This window comes from Bactrocera dorsalis, chromosome 4 (assembly GCF_023373825.1).
Source record: "Bactrocera dorsalis isolate Fly_Bdor chromosome 4, ASM2337382v1, whole genome shotgun sequence".
Lineage (NCBI taxonomy): Eukaryota > Metazoa > Arthropoda > Insecta > Diptera > Tephritidae > Bactrocera > Bactrocera dorsalis.
Window position 1 is genome coordinate 68918063 of NC_064306.1, and position 20754 is coordinate 68938816.

The 20754-nt window shown below is 34.0% G+C and overlaps 2 protein-coding genes across 5 annotated transcripts in view; one reads left to right on the plus strand and one right to left on the minus strand.

Annotated features, from left to right (window-relative positions):
* The window catches only part of LOC105224902 (mucin-17), a 57604-nt gene that overhangs the window by 19148 nt on the left and 17702 nt on the right, over nt 1-20754 (minus strand). The window lies entirely within an intron of this gene.
* The window catches only part of LOC105225918 (uncharacterized), a 36565-nt gene continuing 17217 nt past the window's right edge, over nt 1407-20754 (plus strand). Inside the window, exons 1-2 of one of the 4 annotated variants that reach the window (XM_019990137.3) lie at nt 1407-1530; nt 1921-2088. The gene's annotated coding sequence lies outside the window, so the exon portion shown is untranslated. Of the gene's footprint in view, nt 1531-1920; nt 2089-6408; nt 7807-20754 lie in introns of those variants that run through there. The other 3 variants (XM_011204602.4, XM_011204600.4, XM_019990139.3) reach the window with 3 other exon arrangements.

Consider the following 20754-nt stretch of genomic DNA (forward strand, 5'->3'; position numbering starts at 1 on the left):
AAGCTTTTTTTGACAGATCACGCATAAGTCGTGTCGAGTTGTCATGTTATTTTAATTCAGTTTGGCATTTTATTATGGAAAGACTAACGCCCGAACAGCTTTAACAAGTCGTTCAACTTTATTACGAAGTTTCACGTTGTATCTCGCGCGCTTCGCTCAACTTATAGTGAACATATTCAACCTATAGAGCGTTCTGTTCGCCACACCACACGACGGGTGGTCTTGAGACCCATTTTTCGATAAAAATTTGTTCGGCGATGGGGCCCATTTTTGGCTCAATGGCTTCGTAAACGTACGCTAAAATTGTTGTCTCCGCGCGCCCTCCGCCCGAAAAAAGCTGGCATGAGCAGTCTAAAGAGATTATTATTGCCATTTTTGATAGCCGTGGAATCGTCCACAAAGAATTCGGTTTGGGGAAAACTGTGAATCAAGTCTACTAATCAAGTACTCGAAAGATTGCGAAAACGAGTCAACAGGGTGCGCCCAGACATTGCTAGTAACTGGATCCGTCATCACGACAACGCGCCGTGCCACACCACCGATTATTTGGCCTCTAAAGGGATCGCCGTGTTGCAACAGCCGCCTTTTTCGCCCGACATGTCACCCTGTGACTTTTTTGTTTCCTAAACAAAATCGGTGGTCAAAGGAACCCATTTTGAGTCGATTACGAACATCCCAGTCGAAGCGTTCCAGAAATGTTAGGAAGCATGGAAAACGCGCTGGAATCGCTGTATAGCTGCTCAAGGGGACTACTTTGAAGGGAATGGCAGAGTTGTAGAATAATTTTCAAATATACGGTTTTTATGGAATCAATCTTATTACTTAATTGTCATACCTCGTACTTTTAAGAAAATCTGAGTGAAAACCAAACAACCTGGTTCAATTAGCAAAGTATATTAGGAAAACTCGTGAATATATAACAGAGAATGTTGACAGCCACATCATTGAAACAAAACAAAAAAGGCGGCAAATATTTTTGAACAAAAAGTGCGGGTTTTTCGCCAGCAGATGATTCATTTCGAGCATAGACACAGTTAATCTTTTTAAAATATAAGCCAAGTACATTTTAAGTATAAATTGGAATTTCTGAAACACAACGGAAATGGCGTCAGCATATATTGTTGTTGTTTTTTTTTAATATTACAACATAAATAAATAGGTATATTTATCTCCTTTCATATTTAGTATCTGCACTATCTGTTCTTATCAACGGGGCTTTCAATGGCAAGCGTTTTATGTCAAAAGCCACTCCTTACAAAAAACAAAAAAACAAAAAAAAAACACCTTGTAGCAAGTGGACTCAGGTGTAGGGCAAATATGCAATAGGCGAGCAAATATGTACACAAAATGTTGCCAGCTTATTTGCTAACAAATTTACAGTGCCATTTAAATGAAATCGAAATTAAAATAAATTGACTTGTGAGACGCACAAAAAGCCCGACGACAGGTGCGAACGGTGTTTAGTCGCCGATTAGTGAGCGTTAAGAAAGGTGCCGTGGAAAATTACGAAAAACGGTGACGAGATCGTATGTGAGTGAGATTATTGGCACGAAAAGGACATGTGCAAAGTCAATGAAAGAAATTAAGAATAGATAAAACGAAAATTGTGTAAAAATATTTAAAAATTAAAAAAAAATTAATATTAATACCAAAAATAAAAATATATCTAAGAAAATACTAAAAGCGTGATAAATTTGAGTTTTAAAAAAGTGTCATTTAATGACATTAATAATTACTCTCTGTCATGTTTGTTAAAGCCGCGATTACAATAAATGTTTAAGTTGAGCTAAACTCAAAAACAAGTTGTGTTCAAATTCCACAAAAACAAAAATTAACATGGCAAAAAAAAATTTATTTATAATATAAAAAAATGTAAATAATTATATGCAAATATTTAATATTTATTACAATTTATTGCAGTTTAACGTAAATCATATCTCCTTTTAAGCATTCTAACTTAAAATATTCAATACTGCGTTCGAAAATCAACGAATTCAAGCTTAAGCTTTTTTGAGTGCAACAAACCTCGAACAAAAGGTGGTGTAAATTGTTTACAGGTATGCCTAAAACAGTGCTCTAAACACACTTGTAAGTTAAAAAATATTAATTATAGCAATAATTCATCACGCTTATTTATTCAACGCTTTTAGAGCCCTTCTTTATGGCGCTGATTTTGCATAATAAAAGTATTAAAACTGACACATGCGCATATATTCTATTTAGAGAACTTGATTTATAGTGGCGTGTCGATTTTTTGTTGAACATTTTTACGAAGATTTTGCCATAAATTCACACGTTTAAGGGAATTTTCAGCTGGATGAACCGGTTACTTACGCTTTCTAAAGCCTTTTTTTGTTTTGTTTTTAAGACAATTAATTAATTATTAAATTTATAAGCAAATCTATTTCTATTGCTTTTTTACTTAGTATTCAGTAGAGACTTCACACCATACACTGGTATTTAATATCGAAAGAGCTCTTGAATATAAAGAATACGCTCTTAGAGCATTTCTGAACATTTCTGCAGCAACGTCTCTGCGCAATTTATTCTGAACAGTAACCAGTCAATAGGTGTTGATCCTGCTATTCAACGCTGGATCAGAAGCCTTTTGACCTGAAAGGGATCAAAAGGAATAAGAGAAGAATGAAACCAAGCTAAAATAACAAAGGAAGTTTGTAAAGGGACTCCGCAAGGTGGAGTGCTATCTCCGCCTCTACGGACATTAGTGTTGAACAAGCTGCTAAGGAACTTGGAAGGCAGGCCCCTTAGATAGTGACATATGCGGACGGCATTGCCATCCTAATAACGGTTAAGTAATATGACCACCCCACTCAATACAGTACAGAAGTGGGCATCGCAAGCACAAAATTCCTTTAAGAAGGTTCCCTTCGATAAATGGGACACAACTCTCTCCAAGTACCTTTGGGTGGTCTTGGACAGCAAACTGTTGTGGAAGCACATAGAAAAAGATGGCTGGCATAAAAGTATGTTAACTACGCGCAAAACTCTAAACATTTATAAGGATGACTCCAAAATGGACGATGGAGTTTGTGCGGGAATGTACTATCCTGAGTTGGGCATAAAGCAACCTTTTAAGTTTCCAGTCCACCTGCAGTATATTTCAAGCTGAGGTCTTTGCTATTGCGAAAGCCGCGGAGATGGCCTCTAATGCACTTGCAGGCAATTCCAAAGTCAACATCTACGTAGACAGCGAAGCAGCAAAAATTGTGTACGGCAACATCCGAAACTCATGCATTGTCTATACGACGATCTCGACAGAAGCATAGTTAAGAAAATCAAAACCCGATGGAATGAGCTACCTGGTGGCAAAACTGCAAAAGTCATGTGCACAACGGTAAAACGGAACTATACAAAATTCCTCTTGGCACTCAATAGAAGAGACTGTAGGAACATGATGGGAATACCAACTAGTCACTGTCTGGTGGTCGTGGCAAGCACAGGCATCCTGGCCAACCAGATTAATCTAAGCTAACCTATTAACATTACAAGGAGACAGGAAAAAATTAACAACTTAAAAAGCTAAAAATTCCAAAATTAACATCTGATAAAGTTGGGGTCTCAAAAAAGTGGCACGTGACCATACCCACGACTAGAACACTCCTAGCAATCTGTAACCGAAAAAAAATCTAGTCTAGAATAATATCTGGATGTCTGGAACTACAGAAAAGTTGGAAACAAATTTGTTCACTTTTTTGATTGTTTCGAATTTTTCGAAAATATTAAAAAAGTACATTTGGGAATATGGATAGTTCCAGACAAAGACAAGTCCATAAAGACGACTCTCTAAAATTTTTAGCTAAATCGGTCCAGTAGAACTTGAATAATCGGGCGTATAGTTTTGCAAAAGACCGTTTCAAGAAAAACGCGTTTAAAGCTTCAGTTCTGGTCGAGAAAATTTAGATGCCGGGTCAGCAAAAAACCTATATCTACAAAAAAAAATTGAATTTTTAAAAATCCTCTTGGAAACATATTCTTAAATAGTTAAACTTTGAAAATAAAAAAACAAAAATAGATTTTTTTTATTTCTTAGCTAGAACTGACCCTTACCTCTACTCATTTGTATTTTTTTTAATTAGAAATACAGTTGTGAATTATCATTACCCAACAAACAAATAAAATGTTTTTAACGCTTCGAGTAAGGCACATATTCAAAAACAACAAAAAAGTGTAAACACTTATTGTTATTTATTTATGGTAAATTAGTGTTTATTTAGTTGTTGCTTCAATTGTCTTTTCAATTATTATCTTTAGCAGTTGTTAGCGCGTTAATGAAATTTGCGAAACTTTGTTTATTTATATGTAAGCCGCTGTCACTTTTATTTTATTTTTTATATGTATAAAGCAAGTGTTCACGAAATAAAATTTTTATTTGGAAAATTTCCATTTTTATATTTCTTGATTTTAACTCAACTGCTTACATTTCATTTATTTGTAATTAATATTAAATAAATATGGCGAATTTAATATGTTGTTTTCGAAATCCTGTTTACGCTTCCTTTGCCTTTGTGAACTTATTTTTCAACACTTTTGCTCACACCTTTAATTGGCTACGCTTTTGTATCGAAATAAGAGCCCTAAATATAGAAGCTAATAAATTATTACACCAGACTGTATTTTGGAGGCAGATACTGTATAAGTGTTGCTATTAATATGTCCGTGCTGGTGAGTTCCCTTTCTTTTCAATATTAATGACGGTAAAGAAAACCAGAATTTTCATTTTTATTAGTGTTGGGCATTGTTGGTACCGAAAATTTGCTCAACGGTACCGCTCTTTTTACAGTTATGTGTACCGAAATTGTGACAATATCAGTAATAAATACCGTGGATCCAAAACACACCGCGGTACAGTAAAGTATGCATCGGTACTTGGCACCGAGAAAGTAAAACCAAGCTCGTTTCACTGAAAAATTTGAACTCAAAAGAAATCAGATCATAAAAAAACATGCATATCGCCGATGCTTGCACCCAAAGTACTCGAGACTAATTTCAAAATAAAAATCTGACACATATTTCTAATTTTAAACTTTCATATGATCAGATGGCAACTTTCCACTTTAATTTACTTTGTTTAAACCATCCGAGCTATACACACAGAAATCTGGCAAACAATATTATATATCGGTTAAGCCTACAGTGGTTGGCTTAAGGCATTGTGACGAAATTTTGTTGCGTAACGCAATTTCGTTGCAGTCTAATTATGCCCGCTTCAAAAAAGATAATTATTTAGAAATGTCTTTTCTAGACCGATGTGACGAAATTTTGTTGCGTAACGCAATTTCGTTGCAGTCTAATTGTGTCTGCTTCAAAAAAGAAAATTATTTAGAAATGTATTTTCTAGCCCGATGTGACGACATTTTGTTGCGTAACGCAATTTCGTTGCAGTCCAAATAAGTTTTATTTCAAAACAAAAAAAAATAATAGACATGTATTTCCCATGCCATTAATACATTCATTCAATTTTGTAATTTTTCTGCGGTCATGAAAGCCAACGCACGCGCACCGGACCACCCAACGATTGACCGAAAAATATAAAGGCCTGTAAAACCCCCTCCGAAATGCGCTTGTATTTGTATTTGGGAAGTCGCACGTGCGCCATAACCACTTTCTCACTATTAATTTAATCGCTTTGCGCTAGCCGAAAAAGAAGAAGAAGAGAAAAGTTTAAAATCGCCTGCGCAAATTATCAGCTGCCGCAATAACGGGTGATAGCAGCAGCGCAGATGATTTGCTTTACAATTTCTGTGCACTTTTTGTCCGCGCCACGAAATCGAATCAATCAACGCGGCAACAAGTCACTGTCAATACAAAACCACACACACACACGCACACAAATGCACTGCTTTAGCAACGAAATACTATTTACCTGTAGCTTGCATTTTTACGAGGAGTTATGATGTCTACGTAGTTGTTGTTGTTGCTTTTTTGTCTTTGCCGCTGCTACGTGTGTTGCTGTTGCACTGGGTGCAGTTTCTGCCACCAATAAATACTTGTAGCTGCCAATGCGACTGCGAACCAGCTAGTCTCAGACATTTAAGTTATGCGCGCAGCCAGCGAAAAAATGCAAGCAAGCACAAAAGCAACACACACACACATACAAAAACAAGAAATAGTCGTAAAAAACCATAATAATAACACAAATATTTAGCAGCGCGGCGTGACGCGCGACGCGCTCTGTCTTGCCACAGTCAGTGGCAGCTGTCAAGCAGCTGTGAGCTGTGAGTGTGCGGCGCTCACTTGCTCGGCGTGCCAACGCTTTGGCGCTCGCCAAAAACACGCTCCGCGCGAAAACGCATACACGTCGCAGGCTTTTCGGCACAGCGCCGACGCAGCAGCACCAACAACAACAACCATAGAGGTAGCGCGCGGCGTGATCGAGCAGCCAGTTAGGCGCTCAGTCGAAAAACCAGCTGGCAGCCACCGGCCAGCCAAGCAAGCTTTTCATGAGCAGCGCCTGACAGCACAGCTGCGCGCACTGCACGTCGTTGGCGGCGCTCGCTCGCGCACTCACAGCTGCTGTGCGCTGAACTCTTGCTTTCAGTTTCAGTTTCATTCCAGACTTTGCCGCGCGCACATTTTTCAAATTCTCGGCTTCGCAACGCGTTCAGCTCGCGCTGTCAACACCATCAATACGTATATGTATATAATTCAATAAAACCGAATGAGTAAAAAACAACTAAAAATTATTAAAGCAACAAAATCCAAACAGCCGTTGTGGTAGCCAGTTCAGTTAGTTAGTCGAATGTCGATTGGTATGATAATTTACGCTTGCTCGCCTCTTCGAATGCCATGATATTTACGTTTGTTGTTTGTTGCTATTTGTGCTGAGCTTGTGTTTTACAACATTAACAACAAAAATTGCCATGTAAATTGTTCAAAAAGAGCAAATAAATAATCAAATGCAAAGCAAGCGTGTACGATTTAATTAAACTGGCACAAATTCAATCGCATTAATTTGCACACCTCGTGCATGCCTTACATATGCAATTGTGTGTGTGTGTGTGCGGAATAATATTTGCATGCATTTTGTGTTTGAGAATTCTTGGCAGTTTCCAAAAATCAATAAATTCTGCGATCAATTGAGGCAGGCACTTGTCTGAGCTGCATTTTTGTAGTGCTACAACAACAGTGAGTGATTGGTGGAAAAATCTGCGCTCACTTCACAATACGAGTTTGTGCCTTAAGTCTTTTGTGTGTGCGCGTGTTTTCCGTTTGTTTTTCTTTTGCAAACGTGACATTTCACGCGCGTCCTCATAATAAAAGTTCAAATGCCACGCAGATAAGCGACAAAAGCAAGAACTTCTCGGTTGTAAAAACAAATGCAAATCATAATAGTTGAAAAAGTGCATAAAAATAAAGAATACAAATACAAAAAAAATTATTGCAAGTGACAAGAAAAATCAACAAACGGCAATAGTAAACAAATCAAAGTGTCATTAAGTGTCAAGCAGTCATCGCCATCTGATAGGCAGCAAATTATTTTTACACACTACCGTTAGTGCATAGTAAAATTACGAAAAGCGTTATAATAATAAAACAACAATAAGCATAGCGGCAGTGATCAGCAAAATTTAATTTAATAACTGTAAATAAGTGGAAATTATTGGCTGTAAAGCGGTAGTTTTTTTATTTTTATTTTTTTTCATGCAAAAATTGTTATTGTAATTGAAAAGGTTGGCATATGTTTGATTTTGACGTATTAAAAACGCAACAAAAACAATAAAAAGCACACATATTGCAACAAAATATTACATTAATCACTATAATTCGCTAAGCAGCTATAAAAAGGTAATCGCCGTAGAACAATAAATGCAATTAAGTCTATTGTACGGTCAATAAAAGTAATCATTTTTAGCTTGTACACATTTACGTATATACATATGTACATATATACATATGTACAAGTTATATGCATACAAAGTGTAAGGTTAACGATTTAAAGTAAAGCTCGTGCCTTATTATAACATGCATGATGCATTATGTGCCACTAAGCGTTTATTTAATTAATCAGACATGTAATTAATAGGAAATGTAACGCCATTGAACATAAGACGTGTTTTTTTTTTAATATTTTCTTAACTAAGGGCGTCTATTTTTTGTAATGAGCGTCTATGGTGGTCCTTCACAACAATAGAAATTTCTTGAAAACGCTTTGAAACAAGGGCGCGAATGGGTTTTAAATCGGAAATTCGATCGTACATAATTATAAGAACCATTCTTCTTCTTCATTATTGCGGTAGACACCGCTTAAGCGTTTATAGTCGTAGAAGAAGAACCAACAATCAAGTGAATTTACTGACCCGAACTGAAAGTCTTTTTATTAAGTTTAGTTTTGAACAATATTCAATCCGTGATCAGAATAGCAACCCTTAAACCAAGATTTTTAACACTTCTTGTCTTGGCGTCAATACTCAGCCCTGGCACTATATAAGAAACCCGGAAAGCTGGGTCAGTTGGTACTCCGTGGCGTCATATGATATGCTATCAAGTGATGTGATGTGTTATCATATGACTCACTAACAAATTTTTGGTTTTATGCCCGGAATAGGAGGCAAAACGTATAATATGAACGATCAAAATCAGGTGCGTGTATGGAAAACTTTTTCATTTGTGAAGCGTATTACAGCGTCGGTACAACCCTAATAACCGTTTTTTATTGTTTTTGTAATTTTTTTTGGGGGATTTTTTCTTTCATTGTTCTATTGTTTGGGTTTCTTTTTTTTGTGTACATATTTTTATCCTTTTTTTATTTTTTTTTCTTTTTTTTAATTTTTTTCCTTTTCTTTAATTTTTTTCTTCTTTTTTTTTCAATTTTTTTTTTTCTTTTTTTTTTCATTTCCCACAAACGTAAAATATTAAATTAACTTAAAAGGAAAAAAAGAGCAATGAGCAAATTTTAGTGCCAAAATAAATATTTAAATCAATAACACAATTTGTGACTTAACAGTAAACATATAGACAGTTGCAAAATCGAAATTGAAAAACATTTATACAAATGTACATACATGTGTGTATGTATGTGCGCAGCGTGTGTGAATTCACGAATTTATGAAAATCAAATAATTCACACATAAATCTGCACAGCAAATGCCGAGACGTTTGCGTAAACTCACTAACGGATAATAAATAAATGGAAAGGCGACAAGTGAAGTAAATAAAATACAAAAACAAAAAAAAAAAACAAAAAAAAGACAACTCTTCAACTACTTCAGGCGAAATAAAGATAAAATCACTCTTTGGTATAAAAATGCTTAGATACATATTTACATGAGTATATACACTAGCACTCCACACATAGCTCTCCAGTTATAAGTCTCTATATTTGGAAGCTGCATGTAAGTCTATGCAAATTTGAAGCGCCACAACTGTAATACACTCGTACAGCTGACAAACAAATTATAGGCTCAAGTCAGCTTGGCCAAAACCAAATAGGGGACAGCAAACCGCAGCCGCAGGCATAGCCACAGCCAATTCATTGTTATTGTCTAAATGTCAAATAGCATTTTCTGCTTTGGCTTTTATTTTTCAATTTCAAATTTTATTTTGCAGCCATCTCCTTTGTGACACATTTACTGATTTTTATGCTCTTGCAACATGTTGCTGCAGAGTATAATAGTTTTGTTGACTTAACGATTGTTTCACATAAAATCACATATCTCGAGATCCACCCGACCGATTTCAACCAAATTTGGAATGTGGCATTCATAAAAGTGAAAACTCGCCCTAGACCTCATATAATTCGCAAGCCATATGTACTTGAATGTATGTATTTATTTCCCTGGCTTTAATCCTTGCATGTTGCAAGAGCATAAAATATGCGGTTATACCCGAACTTAGCTCATCCTTACTTGTTTTAGATGACTTTTTATATTTATTTATTTTTTGTTTTCAAATGCAAAAAGAAAAAATTAAAAAAAATAATAAAAATAAAAGGCGGCAATTCACGACTAAACGTCTGCAACTGGGAATTATTAACGCAGCCAAGTGTAGCAGCTTGTGCCCCAACCGGCAGACACCACTTCCAAGCGGCATACAATGAGAAAAGAGAAAGATACATATGTACATACTTAAATATGTATTGAGTATTTAAAAAAATGCAATCTCCAAAAAAGATGGAAATTGAAAAAAGAAAAATGTTGTGCTGCAATGTTTGGTAAGCGACTTATGCACATACACACACAAATATTTACGAACGCGCCTCCTTATATGTGTGTAACCTAATAAGCGCTTAAACTTGATTCGACTGCGCAATTGATGGCTAGACAGCTACAAATGCTAATAAAAATAAATAATAACAATAATAAGGTGATCAAAACAATGAAAAGAAATAAAAAAATTAAATAAACAAATTAATGTAAAAAATAAAAAATACAAAAATTAATTTTTATGGTATATATACTTTTAGAATTCATAAAGCCATTTAAACTACGGTTTTTGGAGGTAAAATAATTTAAAAAAAACTTATAATAAATTTGAAAAAAATTCTTTAAAAAATTTTCAAAATTCAAAAATGTTCTTATAAAAAAATATTATGAAAAATAATCTAAATATATGTGTTGCTTTAAAGTATGGATATTTCTGAAGAAGTTGTCGACTGTGTAAAAAATTTAATTTTTTTTTAATATTTAACCAATTCATAGTTGCTCTTTTAAAGCATTATATCCACATGCAAGTCTGAAAAAACGATTTTTTATTTGCTTTTAACAAATATATAAATAATAAAATAATGTATTTTTGCAGAATTTAATGCACTTTAATAATCGGAGATTAATTTTCAAAATTTTCGGGTACCCTTGATACCGTAGCCGTTCACCAGAATGACCCACGAAAAGTCCAAACAAAAAATAAAAAAATGTTTTTACAAAAGATCAGTACCGGTCTAATATTGTTCGAAGGACTAATATTGTTCGAAAAACTAGTAATGTTCGAAGGACTAGTATATCCTATAAAATGGCGACTTCCCAAAAAAATAGTTTTGTGGAAAAATTTGCGCTTCGAAGTGGCTTAAAAAATCAAAATTATTATCGAAAATGTTATGCCTTCGATCATTGCCTAGTAAATATATTCAAAAAGGTCGTGAGAAAATTCCGAGCAGAGTACCGCCGTTTTGGGAAATTTTTCTCACCAACATGTTCCGAGAAGAACGCTGAAAAAATTTTGCCGCGGATTACACTTAGTCAAGCAAATCTTACAAATACGTTCAAGCCTCCTAAATTATTTGGCAGAACAACTTAGATGTTGAAATTCTTACATAGACTTTATTTGGAGTAATGTTTCTGTGAAGTTTAGCTGTCAGATGTAATAACCAATATATACCCATTTTGTAACCCAAACTCAAATTTTATTTCAATATGAGTTGGTTTTTATTATAACGTATTTTCTTCGCCTGTAAACTTATGAAAAGTGATGTTAGGTTATTTTGCATTTTAGGTGACGATAAACATTTTTCAATGTCAAAACTGTAAAATAGTTTATTTTCTCTATGCGTATCAACACTCAGGCGTTTCTATTACGCTAATTTGAAAAACAAGTAGTTTTAAAGGCTTCTTCTTCTTTTAAAGACTAAGAGGTTATGTTTTCAAGTATATTTGAAAGTATGCGTGTATTTCTAGATGTTTATATTATTATGTATGTATATTCATGCCAAGCATATAAGCATACATATATTGGGTTAATTATGTGCCATTTGTTAATCACAACAACTTCACCTATTTAAAAATTCAAAACTAGCTTCATTATTCAGAATTCTAAATATTTCCTGTATGTGTAGCAACTTCTGTTTCACATTTTTTTAGATTTATATATTGCTAACTCTTTTCCTTAGTTTACCTTTTCAAATTATTCTAATTAAGTATGGGTATATAATTAGTTTATATTTGCTTTATTATAGACTGATAAACATATTGACATTTGGTGTTTTCATTCAAAGCGCACATACAGAAACATATATACAGCTATTTGCACATAATTCGCGCCTTTGAATTTATTTACATAAATCGTTGCTTTTGTGACGCAAGAAAGCGGTGATAATTCGAAACTTAAACATAAAATCATACAAACATACATATACACATACAAAGTCAGTAGGGAAAGAGTGCAAAGTTTTCGAATTATTATAATAAAAGTAGCATTTCGCTTACAACTGTCCATATGTCTTGGCATCAATCATTTCCTTTTCATTTCATTTGCAAACAAAGCAATCCGCTCAATCAGACGAGTAAATAGACTTGTGTACGCAAACATTTGCGCATGGGCAGCAGATTTTTTTTTTTTGTGCTCTTCATTATTCAAATATAAAATAATATTTTTATAAACAAATCGGGGATGTTGATTACGCTGCACTTTTTGGTTGGTGTGTATAATTATTTGACATGCTATGCGAAGGATCAAAAAGTGGAGAACTAGTTAGCGTAAATACAGACGGACATGGCTAAATCGACTCAGCTCGTCACGATCACCATTAATATATAGTATTATTTGTCATTTCATGAAAAGTTTACATTCAAAATTTTTTTCGAGTAAAAAAATTTCCTTCTTTGAGACAAAATCTTGGGAAGTCGAAAAAGTCTTTTCGTATTTTGTCAATAGATGTCGTTGCAGTCGTATATCTCCAGTGCTACCAATCACATTGTGTCATACTATATAGCGTTGGAAACATTTAAAAAAAATTTAAGCTTCATTTAACAAAAACAAAAAAAAATCGGGGAAATTGAAAAAATCGCTATATTTTGAGATTTTTGTATAAAAAGGAAAGACTGCCAAACAAGTCAAAAATGAAATTTGTGAAGTTTACGGAGACGATGATGTATCAGTTCGTGTAGCACCACAATGGTTCGCTTACTTTCGTTCTGGAAATTTCGCTGTGAAAAAATCGATCAAATTATGGAAAAGATTGACTAAGATCGTCACATAAGCAGCCATGACATCGCTAAGGAACTTAACATTCATCATCAATCGGTTTTGAACTACATATTTAAAAAGGGTTGGGAACAAAAAAGAAGCTCGTTGTTTGGGTACCACATGAATTGGCTGTTAAAAATTTAATGGACCGCATTAACATCTGCGATTCTTTGCTGAAACGAAATGAAATCGAACCATTTCTGAAGCGAATGGTAACAGGAGACGAAAAGTGGATCAAATTCGACAATAATATGCGGAAAAGATCATGGTCTAAACGTGGTGAAGCTCAACAAATAGTCGCAAAACCAGGATTGACGCCTCGAAAAATTATGATGTGTGTTTGGTGGGATTGGAAAGGAATCATCCACTATGAGCTGCTCCAGCCTGATCGGACGATTGATTCTATATTTTACTGCAAAAACTAATAATATTGAAGCAAGCAATAGAAAAAAAACAGCCAGAACTGATCAACAGAAAGGGCTTCGTCTTCCATCAGTACAACGCTAGACCACGCACACCTTTGATGACTCAGCAAGAACTGGAAAAGCTTGGCTGGGAAGTTTTGATGCATCCACCATATAGCCCTGACCCAGACAAGTTTTACACTGATGGAATAATGTCTGAAGCGGAAAAAATAGCTAAAAGTTCATTATAAAATTATAGTATAAATACATTATAAAAAAAATAAGTTGAAGTTTGTTTAGAAATACGAAAAAACTTTTTCGACAAACCTACATATATTAAAAAACGAATGGAGGAAAATATTTTATAAAACATTTAAAAGTTTTAAGAACACTTTCAAACGTCATGTAAATAAAACTTAATGCCATTTTCTAGATTTCACACATTCGACGCAATGCCTACTACAAACAAACATACAAATGTGTGTTACATCACTAAAGTTTTACAACTATAATTTTTTATTACATGAAGCATTCTAAATGAATATAAAATATAAAACTTGTTCAAGTTCAGCTGCTGACATTGCCAGATGATGCCATCGCAAGACCGTGCGCTGACATTGAAAACATTGAAAAATAAAAAACGTGTAAAATTCTTGGTTTACACTGGCCCCACCTCTTGTGTGTGTAAGCATAAAGAATAAAAATAATTTATAAAAAAAAAATTAAAATAAAATAAATTTCGCTTGACCAACATAACCACCTTAGCTGCAGACCAAATGTGTGTCTATATGTTACTTTTTGTACAAACTTTTTAGTTCAAACGCGCGATGAGTGCAGTTTCCGACTACAAGCCGAACCGGTTCATAGAAAATATCAAGATTTACTTTTTATTCTAACTAGTATTTTAACATTGTGTTTTTTTATTTGCTCAGCGTGCTGCTGTCGTCGCGCTTCACCTTATAATATAATCAAAATGATTTTAATGTGAAGTAGAATGTTACTTGAGGCTCATTTAATATAATATTCAATATGCTAATCTGCAGAGCATTTCGTACGTTCGAAAAAACAAAAACAGATTTATCAAATTGTCTACAACAAAAGTTATTTATTTCATGTAAACACCAAAACGGGCCATTTGTTTATCTTAACATATGTATGTGTATGTGTCTGCATATAGTCCGGTTATAAAAGCTTAGAATAATTAATAAGATGAAGGTGTGAAGTTTGGCGAAAGGAATAAATAAAATAAAAACAATTATATAAAAGGGAAAGGAAAGTAGTTTTGAATAAATGAGCAGAATATTATAATAATTAATTAATAATAAAACAATATACTATATATGTATATAATAATTAATAGTTATTAATAATTTTGTAGCAAATATGAAGTTGTGTATTTAATTCGGTTTTCAAGATTTCTTGAGAACAACTCAACCGATCTTTATGAAATTTTACACAGGTCTTTAAGATACAATTTTTAAAGACTTGGACGAAGGATTTTCTTTCAATTACAATTATTTGAAAAAAAAAAAATCGCGCAATTTCACTGAAATTTTCACTTTTTTTTAAATGTCTCCAAAAATCTAATTTTCAGTTTTTTTTCCTTCGTCCAGGTTCTAAGTTAAGGTTTTTCACTTTGGATGATCCTGTAACGAGTATCCTGCCAACGCGGCGCATGTTTTTTCCGAGGGGTCACCGGAAATGGCGTCGCAATGGCCGAGTTTAAAATATTCTTTTCCTAAAATTTCATTGTTGAAAAAAGGCTGTTTTTACCCGAGGAAGCCGATTTAGCCCTTTAATCGTAGGGATTTACTTATTGGCATCCTGACCAGTCGAAAATGCTGCACGTAATCAGTTTAGATACAAAATAAAATAGTCCAAAATACAGTTTTTAATTTAACAATCTAAAGTACTGGCAATTTCAATACTCTTAATATGGAACGAATTGCCGTAATTGTTATAGTTTAATGAAGAAGTAACATACTTCAGAAAACGCTATTAGTTTACTATAAAGCTTTACCATTATTCCCTGAAGGTACAGTAGATAGATAGAAAATAATTCTCTCTCTCCTCTCCTATATCACATATGGCCACAAAGCTTCAGCACTCTTAATAATTCCATGAGCTTGCTGGGCGCGATGGAGATGATTTAATCCCTGTCCACGTAGATGGATCCTAGGGCCTTGAGCCTGCTTCTACAAATTGCTGGGCAATCTAGAATCAGGTGTTCTGGAGTTTCCTGTTCCATGTCGCAAAACCGGTAGTTTACGCAAGGGACTATGTTTATTGCACAAGTGTTTCTTGAGTCTGCAATGCTTAGTATAGAGCGCGACAAAAAGACGGAATTTGTCTCGGGCGAGGTTGATCATATCTCTAAACCTTGCTAGGTTGTAACCTCCCAATAATAACTTGGCGTGACGTATTTCTGTTGCCTGCTGCCAGTGCCGTTTTCCCCCACTCTCTCCTCCGTGCAGAGCAACTCTTTAATGGTGTGGTTCTGTCCCCTTCATGCTGAAAGTCGCCGTAGAGGGGGATAGTTCATCGGCCAGCTCAGTGCCGCTACCCCTTTATGCCCCGGCACCCACATCAGGTGTACACGGTTACAAACTGATAGGTGGTTCAGCCTTCCTATACACTCCTCCACTAAAGCGATTGACTTAAAAAGCTGAGATCACTTTTAGTGACACTTGACTTTCGCTGCGTATAGTGATTCGCTGGTTGCGTTGGAGATTGATTTTTGTACACTGACGGTTGCTACTAATACTATTTGAAATAAAAAGTATTTTTATTCCTAATCAACATCTCATTGAACTCAATTAGCTGGCATAATTGGAAAGAAATTCCTAAGATCGTGAGACTACATAAGGGTTAAGCAGTTTCACAGAGGTCTCTCCAACAAATTTGTATTTTAAATTTATATTTCCGCGAAAACGAAAGTGTGCAATGTTTTGAAATAGTACTACTAATTTGTGCAAATAAATTTCCACGTATTCGCATGTTCTTCCCTTCACACTGCAGCTTTGAGTGAATGCAAAACTTTTATTTTCTCTTGAAAAAAAAAAACAAATAAGCGAATTAATAAATTGCATATTGCCGCAATTACTTCTGCTTGAGTACACCGAAAAATCGCCGAAACAAACATGCATTCGTCATTTCATTTAAATATGAACGAGAACGCGGTGAACAGCGAGTGACAAATAGCCACCATTGGGTTTAGAGGCCAACGTAATTTTCACTAACTGCAAAAAATATGATTAAGCTGAAAGCGAAACGCAACAACAAGTCATATTTAATGCAAATTGCCGCAAATTCTGCAAACAAATTAAATAATTGCAGTATATTTAAGCATTAAAAATGCCAAGTGTCACACCAAATGCGAAGGCATGAGCAGCAGCAACCACAACAACAACAGCAACGCCAACAAAGTGACTTCAAGAAAATATTGCTGAAATTACAAACTTGGCAATTGTTTTTGCTGGCGCTGCAATTCTTAGCAGTAAAACAACAACACACCTCCCCGCTACCCCTCTCACTTGCAGTGCGCATTTACTCAGCTTAAAAACGTTTCGTGTGCATTATATGCAAATATTTCAGCGTAAATAATTTAGATTCAAGTGCAAGGTATTCACTTGACGGCATTGATGATAAAATCTGACAATGATGACAGACACACAAACACACAAACACAACTTGCTGGTCAGCGCCATTTATGAAGTAATATTTATGCAGCTGAAATTTAATTTCAAAATTAATTTATTTGACATTTTTTAGTAAATACTTTTCTTATTTAATGATTTAAATTTAATAATTTATTTTTTAATAATTTATTAAGTTAATGGCACACGTGTTTTTTCAGCCGTGATTCATACGAAAGTCGAGCTTCCATATCAAAATTAAAAAAATTAAACATTTTTCTTTTCTATTATTATTTTTATTTCAAAGTACTAAACGAAATTCATTTATAGATTATAAAAGCGCTACTAATTGACGTTCGCCACTAAAAATCAAAAAAGTCTATATATTTCGTAAAACTTTCTGCACGCATTAAAGTCATCTGCATAGCGAATTTGCGCCATTGAAAAGCTTTGAAATGAAAGCAAAGCAGCGCGAAATGAATGCAGAAGAAAGTATTTCGAAAATGTCTAACCATTACAAACAATTATTTTCAAATTTGCTACTATTTTCTCGCATGGACAAAATGCCTCAGGCGAAGTGCTTTTCAACAAACGCAGAAAGGCGAAAGACCTTCAACAATAGCCAATTGTAATTGTGGAAAAAAATTGTGGAAAAAAACTAACGCACTGTCTAGTCATTAAGTTGCCAAAAAATACTCTCACCAACACATATAGACAAACATACATACATATGTACAACACCCCAGCGCACGGTTAGCGCGTTAACTGTCACTTGCTTGGCTGAAATACATACTCTAGTATGACTTGTCATTTTGACACTTATTTCAAGTGTTTTGTATACTTTTTTAAACAATAAATATATTTTTTTTCACCAACTTTTTCCTACGGAAATTAATTTTTTATATAACTGCACATATGGATAGTATATATATATGTTTACCGCATTTGTACACTTAAAAGCGAAAAAAACAAAAACTTTTTATTTTGACAATTTAGATAACTAAGCATTATGAACACGTGCTTCAGCGGCGTTTATGTGTACTTATGCCATTATTGTTGTCATTGTTATTAGTCTGTCAACAAATAGGTTATTAATAAGCTAAATATTGGACTGAATTTGCTAGAATGAATGAGAACTCAAACGGTAAAATATGAAGTAGTTTAGTAGTGCAGAGCAAAATAGATTTTGTGAGCCGGCTTTTTATGATCGGGGTTTTCTGTGTAAAAATATATCACAGAATTAGTACGGTAGGTCAAATCGAGATTTCCGTGCAAGAAGCGATGATGAAATAATAAAAATAAAATAAAATTTTGGCTGCAAAAGTATAGTTCTTTTCGTATAAATGTGAGTAAAAAAATCTTCACCTTGATTTTTTCTTTGATCGATCAGTTTGTATGGAAGCTACATATATGCTCTCGTGGTCCGATCTGAATAATTTCTTCGGAGTTTGTAGCTCTACCATTGACGGTAATTCTTGCCAGATATCTGACCCAAAAAAAATAATTTTCATATAAAGATTTGACCTTGATAGGTCAGTTGGTATAGCAGCTATATGCTCTTGTGGTCCTATCTAAATAATTTGTTCGGATATTGTAGCTCTATAGTAATTCGTGCCAGATATCTTGTCAAAATAATATTTTTCATATAAAAACTTGATTTTGATCGATCAGTTTGCATGACAGCTACATATGTATATGCTGTAGTGGTTCAATATCGGCGGTTCCCACAAATGAGCAGCTTTTTGAGGATGAAAGAATGTGTGAAAAATTTCATATCGATATCTCAAAAACTAAGAGACTAGATAGCGTCTGATAGAATACCGACAAATAGACAGATAGACTAACAGACAGACATTTCTACATCCACTCAGCTCATCCCGTTGATATTATATTTATATATTTTTTTATAGAGCCTCTGACTTTCTTCTGTGGTTTACAAACTTCGTTGCAAACTTAATATTTTTCAAATAATTGGCAACGCTTAACAAAATTTACTTTCAACTGCAGGCTGCTTAATCTGTTTTAGTTACTTACACTCAAATGATTATTCGATTTTATAATTTATTTCTAATTACATTTTTTAAAAGGTGGCAACCATACACAAAAACATTTTTTAAGGTTAAGCTTTATTTATTTATTTTTTCAATGTAATTGTTTTTAGTATTTCTTTATACCATATTTTTTTCAAAATAAGTTTTAAAACAGGTGGCAACAATGAATACCATAATTTCGTGAAACTTCCAAAAAATTATACAAAACCGTTAAGTCCATACTATTAAGTCATATGATTTCGTTGTAGTTGTTTGATTTTAATTAAGATTTTTTCAAATAGTTGGCAACGCTTAACAAAATTTACTTTCAACTGGAAACTGGTTAAGCCCTTTTAGTTAGCTACGCTAAAATGATTATCTGATTTTATAATTTATTTCAAATTAAAATAATTAAAAGGTGGCAACCATACACAAAAAAATTTTAAGGTTAAGCTTTATATTTATTTCTTCAACGTGATGCTTTTAGTATTTCTTTTTTATTTTTTTTCAAAATAAATTTTAAAACAGGTGGCAACACTGATTTTTTTTTACAATATATTATTTATTCTTTTAACGTAATGCTTTTTAGTTTAATTTTTTATACCACCAATTTATTTCAAAATAAATTGTAAAACAGGTGGTAACTCTGATTTTTTTTTTTTAATATTTTTGCAAAACTCCCCAAAAATTATATAAAACCCTTAAGCCCATGCTACCATATTAAATCATATAATTTCGTTGCAATTGCTTGATTTAAATTATTTGCGTAAAAAAGCTTCGCTATAAAACTTTATTGAACTTTGAACGAACGACAGACCAAATATTTCCTCACAAATTTATTTAAAAAAATAATTTTCGCAGACAGCAGCAAACAAAATAGCAGATAACCGAAATTATTCTTATCAACATCCCTACGTACCGACATTTATACATATTGTTTATATTATATTATATATATTGTATATTTTGTATATATTTCAAAATATCTGGCATAGTTATTTTAAAGCAGTTTCCAGTATAAATAATATCACAGTCAGCGCAGGTGTAATGATCAGCACAAATTAGCAAATCAATTTCTGAAGTTTTATCCGCCTTTCACATAATCCAATATCCGAACGTGCCACAATTACCATAATTTATTACACACACACACACATACTTACATACAAACAAGTAGGTTATATTTTATTCTGATAGAATAATCGCATTTTTATGCTCGCTTATTAAATCATAAAATAAAATTACTGAAATGCCGCGCAGTCCTGAGAACCAAAATCGCAGGCACAGCTAGGCCATGACATCACCGAACACCGAACACCGAATTACTTAGATTCAACGATTCGACGATTCGACTACAACGGATAATCACATTAAGCACGTATTTGTAAGCGCAATTATCTGAATTTGATGATCATTAATGTCAATTAGACTAATCCAATTGAGTGATCCTTCTCGCCAAAATGGGAAAGGAGGAGGCGGGCTGAAATATGAGCAATCTAATGAAATTTGTACAAAATTAAATGATTTTGACATAATGCTTATTTTAATAGACACCTTAATGTATATGTGTATATGTCCGTTTGTAAGCATATGTATGGATGTGTGTCTATGCGAGTTAATGTGTTCGAACACAAAAAAGAACGTTTTGCTGCTTGGCAGATTATGATCAGCATAACAAATGTGTCTGCTGACATGACGAACTCGGATGTGGCCGCCGCCGCCGCCGCTGCCACTGCTGCTGTGGCGGAGAACGTGACGCGCTTGACG